We start from the raw sequence: 6,000 nt of genomic DNA on the forward strand, positions 1-6,000 counted from the left end.
AAGAGGTGAGTTAACTGACTACAGTGAGATGTGGTAAAGGTGGGGTTTTTTTGTTTGTTTGTTTGTTTTGTTTTTTTTATGTGTAGAATGCCATGATAGGTCAGAGAAAATCAGATTGGGGTTATAAAAGGCTTCTGAGATGGTGCTTGAGGGAAAAGTAGAAGTGGCAGAATGAATGAGTTTAGGGAGGAGAGGGTAAGACAGATATTCCAAAAGGCACATGGAACCGCTATATGAAGGTGTGATGCTTTTAAAGGGCTGGAAAAACTTTCATGTGGCTGAAGCAAAAAGACTGTGTAGTCAGGAGCAAGAGATGGGGCTACATGGTAAATGGGGACCATATCCTGAAGGGCCTTGTGTAAGAAGCAAAGGAATTTTTACCTTAACATACAAAAGTTAAAAGAGACAACAGCTTGATAAGATGAAACAAGAGTTGGGGGTGCGCAGTAGCCTAGAGGATACTAAGAAAAAGAAGATCAGGTTGGAGGTAGAACCTGTAAATGAAATGAACATCTATAACCCATACTCATTCAGGGGCTTCTTACCCTTGAGAAATTGAAGTCCACTTGGCCCTCCCATTTCCAAGTCTTACTGTGTTGGGCTTCTCTCTGTCCCCATTCCTCTCTGAAGTATTTCTTTTCAGATCTGTTTGGGTACGTTCCAGCTTTGTTCCTTTTTCTTCCAGAGCTCCAAATACCTCAGCACCTACTGATGCTCAGTTAAGGTTACCCAGGATTGGAAGCATCACCCACAGCTACCCTTCCCTCACTGGGCCAGCTCCCACAATGCCATTCCTACCACCTGGTTCTCTCCATTGTATGTAGCTCCTCAATCTGCTGCTTCTCCTTGGGCGTACAGCCCTATCAAGCCAATCTGCATCCCTCAACTTCTCTGGGATTCTAGGGAACAAAAATTCCCTCATCTTGCTATTCTTCATAACTGACTAGAAATGGGGGAAAGAAGCTGGGATCCTGGATGATGACAATATTCACAAAGAATCCAGGGGAAGACATCTGACTGAAAAGACATGAATTCTGTTAAGGTGAGGCTGAGGCTGAGGTACCTGAGGGACATTTAAGTGGAGTTGTCCAGAGGCATGTAGGCCTATGGGCCCAGAAGTCAGAAGAGAAGTCTGAACAGGCATGTGAATGTTCAATAAGTCCCTAGTAACTGCAGCTGTGGTTGTAGATGAGGTCACCCAGGGAAAGCACAGAGAATGGGAAGAACAGAGTACAGAATAAACCCAGGGACTCTGGCATTTAGGGGATGAGTCCAAAGGGAGCCAATAAAGGGCACTCAAGAGGAGCTGAGATTTGATAGTAAGGAGGGGAGACCTGTGTGAGAAGCCAAGAAAAGAAGGGACAGCCAGGAGATCAAGTGGCTCAGGGAGATCAACCAAACGTTGGAAGGGAAGTGCCAATTTGTTTTGTCCACATGGGGCTCAACTGATGACCCATTCATTGTGGAGTGATAAGGGCAAAAACCGGATTAGAGAGGGAGTAGGGAGGTAAGAAGAGAAGTGAGCTAATCAGATTTATCTTTGCAGGAAGCTTGTGAAGAGAAAGAGATAGGATAGTAGCAAGGGGTTTTGTTTGGTTTGATTTTCAGATGGGACAGGTGTGAGCCAAGTTTATGAGCTTAAAGATACAGGTGAAGACAGTCAGCTGGGGGATCAGATCTAAAGCCTTAATAAACAGCAGCCATGGGGCCCCTGGGCGGCTCAGTCAGTTAAGCATCCGACTTTGGCTGAGATCATGATCTCATGATTTGCATGTTCAAGTCCCCCATTGGGCTCTCTGCTCTCTGCTCTCAGCCTAGAGTCTGCTTCAAATCCTGTCCCCTTCTCTCTCAGCCCCTCCTCCCTCTCAAAAATAAATAAACATTAAAGAAAAGAATATATCTAAGTATAATTAAACTCATAATAAAGGTTATCATTAACATAATTGTCTAGTCCTTCCCTTTTCAAATTTCAAAGTGCTTTCACATCATCTCATTTCCTCAGAAAGAGCAAGCATAACCCCTATTTAATAATTATGGACGCTGGAGTTCAGAGACATATTCAAGCCCAAACTAATCATGCACCTTCTTTCTTATCTCACATTCTTCTCTCTGTTAATGGCAAAAAGCACTTCAATCTCCAGCCCAGAAACCTTGAACCAGTTTTAATTCCTTTCTCATCTCCCCACCCCCGAGTTCCATCCCTAAGTAATATGGAGTCACTCTTCCAAGTATCTCAGGTCTGCTTTTTTTTGGTAAGATCTGCCATTTTAAAAATCCATACACAACTTCACTCTATCAATATAACAAGCTGACTATTGTCACCCCAGCTTGGCTTACCAGCAACCACTGGCTATTCCTGCTTATTAATCATGTACTTGAGTTCCAAGAAAACTTTCGTCCTGAAAATACTTTTATTTTCCAAGACAACTTTCGTCCTGAAAGTGCTTTTATTTATTTTTTTTAACATTTATTTTTGAGAGACAGAGCATGAGCAGGGGAGGGGCAAAGAGAGAGGGCAAACACAGAATTCGATGCAGGTTCCAGGCGTTGAGCTGTCAACACAGACCCTGATGCAGGGCTCAAACCCATGGACCGTGAGATCATGGCCCGAGCTGAAGTCAGACGCTTAACCGCTTAACCGACTGAGCCACCCAAGTGCCCCTGAAAATACTTTTAATTTATGAGAAAAGAATGACAGGCTTTCAGGAAACTATCCCATGTATGTTGTTTACCTCCTGTAAATTTTCACTTAATCATCTCTTCAGTTGGAATGAGCCAGTGGTTCACCAATCCATTCACTTACCTCCCACTACTCTATGCCCACAATATGCTGGCTACGCCAGTGCTGGGTTACAGAAAGACCAATATGACATGACCTCTGCCCTCGGAGTTTATGGTCTAATAAGAAACATGTCCTTATGTCCCTTGGAAAGAATGTTATAATAAAGTTTAACTGTAGTAAGTATGTCTCCCTTTGCCAGGGGCCCTGGGAGTGGTAGGGCAGGTCACACAGAGCCAGCACTTAAGGAGTTCCTGGCCCAGGCAAGGAGACAAGAAAACACATAATGGCCCACTAGGTTTTTGTGATATGCATGGACCAGCAGCCACAGTAACCTTGGGGTTCTTTGCCCAAGTCTCTCCTGCAGGGGCTGGGCAGAGCCTTTGAAGTCTGAGCTATTCCAGGAGCAACGAAGAGGATGTTTGTGGGTGAAGGAGAAAGACAAGGTGAAAAGCAGATTGGCTCTGGTAGCAGGGTTGAGATCTTGTTCCTAGGGTAGAGAAAGTGCTCATACAGTGGCTTGGTTTTGGAGGAAAGGACCCGACCAAGGCTAGTCAATTTGAGTACATAAACTAAGGAAAACCCTCTGAACATGTCACGCAATGTCTCAAAACACAGTAAATGCTTGGTAAAACTTTTGTGCATTTTTAAAAGTTAGTTTATTTTGAGGGAGAGAGAGACAGGGAGAGGGAGAAAGGAAGAGAGAGAATCCTAAGCAGGTTCCGTGCCGTCAGCGCAGAGCCCGATGCAGGGCTTGATGCCATGAATCTTCTGGCCTCCCAGCTCCATATTAAATGAGGTTTCCTTTATTCTGTTGCACAAGGTAAATACACCTTATCAATTTGTTAAAATATGACTATGGCAAGTAACTTTTTTAAGTTTAATTTTATTTATTTTGAAAGAGAGCGTACTTGCAAACATGAGTGGGGGAGGGGCAGAAAGAGGAAGAGAGAGACCCTCAAGCAGGCTCCTTGCTGTCAGTGCAGAGCCTGGTGTGGGGCTTGAACTCACAAACCATGAGATCATGACCTGAGCTGAAATCAAGAATCAGAGGCTTAACCAACTGAGCCACCCAAGTGCCCCTAAATATGTCAAGTATTATAATTTGATTCCAAATAAAGGAGCTACAGAAGAGTCGATCTAACCCCTGTATTCATTCATACATGCACGTAACAAATCCTTATTGAATGGTTACTAAGTGCTAGGCACTGAGGCCTGCTTTCTAATACTCCCATTGTGTTTGGCACCAGGTGACTGACTATTAAGAAACTTCTGGGAAATGCAACAAGCAAGTGAGGTGGCATTGGTAGATCAGGAACCCTGATATTGGCCGACATGTAGTCCAGATGCCAGTGGTATCAGTAGTTTCCTGGGAGATATGGAAGGAAGTGAATTCTCCCCACCACACTTTATTGTCAGCACCATCAGTCCCCACTCTGACCTCAGGTCCTCAGAAATGAAAACTTGCTCCCCCTTGCAAAGGTATGCCCCCCACATGCAGATCCACAGACCTGTGGACTAGAAAGGTGGCATGATCTTGCTCCCCTCCCATCAGAAGTAAATGAACAGAGTTCATCCATATGACCAGAGCAGCCGAGGAAGGGGGCTTGGGGCGGGAGATGCAGAATGAAAGGAGATGAGAACTGAGGAAGCTGAGTGTTGAGAACGCCAAAGCTGAGTATGCAAGGAAACAAGGAGGCAACAAGGCTGGGCTGTGGAGAAGGCTGAGGAGGCTGAGGCCCCGAAGCTGCTGTGAAGAGAGGAAGGCAGGGAGCAGTGTCTGGCTGGAAGGGTGGGATCCTACAGGTAGACCGAAGGACAAGGGCCAAATGTACCCTTCTGGAGGTCATTGTTTGCCGACCTGCCTGTCCCATTAGCAAATGCATATAAACAAGAGGACCCACTTAAACAAGTCTCACGTCAACAGATCCCACCTCCTCTAACGCATTCTGCCTAATTTCCAAGTACAAACACAATAGTGATTTCATCCTTAGTCTCCTTTAAATCTCAAACAAATAGCAGGCCATTCCTGCTGTAGCATTCTTTGTAGCCTTTAAAATAACCTCCGAGGGAGCAAATATAGAATACAAAATAACATAACTAAAAACTTTGCTGTTCAATGAATCATTTTGATACGTGTTCAACAGTCTTAGGATGCTATACTTTTAAAGTGTAAAATTCCTCTGCAGGAGATTTGGCTCCTTAGGAAGATATTTGAACTGATCAATAGTTCACCTATGAGACAAGATTGAACAGAATAATCAATTAGTAAAGTAAAATAACTTCCCTTCTGTGACTCTGAATATTGTATCAGATAGGCTTTGGACTGTGCTATTCATTACTGAGCATTATAAAGATATTAAGTCATACTTAATGCAAAGTTAGAAACAGTGAAAATCCTCCCAAATTAAAAAATAATCAAGAATCATGTATTCTAGAAATAGTTGGCTTAACTCCATTTAAGTATTGCTACAAGTATTGCTACAGTCTCTGTCTTGAATTAATGTTTTAAATTATATAAAGTCTATTTATATACAGACCATTTAATACTGTATGTACGTATATGTATATGTATATATATGTACATATATACAACTATTTAATATATATACTGTATATATATATATATATACAGTATATTCTCTATATATATATATGTGTATATATACATATATATATATGTGTATATATATATATATATATATATATATATATTCTGCTATTTAATACAAACATGATAAACTTAAGGTCCTAGAAGAGCTTGTCCAAAACTGGACAAGGTGGATGTGGTTTCCAACTATTTGCTTAAAATGCACATCTGCTCATTAAAGCTAATTGGTGTTTTTTGTCATTAACACTAGAATTCTGAGCTTCCTCCTGCTGAATTTCAATCCCATTTGGAACATATATCACATAGGCCAGGGATTTAGAAGCAGCTGCCTTGTATTATTAAATCACATTATATGTTATTTCATTATAATTTTATAAATTATTTGTACAATATAAGCTGGATTATCTGACATCTCTCTAAGAAGTTCTAGGAATCTTTGGTATCCCTGATATGCTGCCAAAATAAATATTTATGCTGGTTGACTATTAATACAGAAATTCAACCAGTATTAACACATTCTGAAGACATGTCAGAGTCATCTCAAAGTCTTTATATAAGCAGAGGAATGGAAAAAAATAAAGCTTTCTCACAAACTTCAAAAATAAGAAGA

The sequence above is a fragment of the Panthera tigris genome, chromosome B3 (assembly GCF_018350195.1).
Source record: "Panthera tigris isolate Pti1 chromosome B3, P.tigris_Pti1_mat1.1, whole genome shotgun sequence".
Classification (NCBI taxonomy): Eukaryota; Metazoa; Chordata; class Mammalia; order Carnivora; family Felidae; genus Panthera; species Panthera tigris.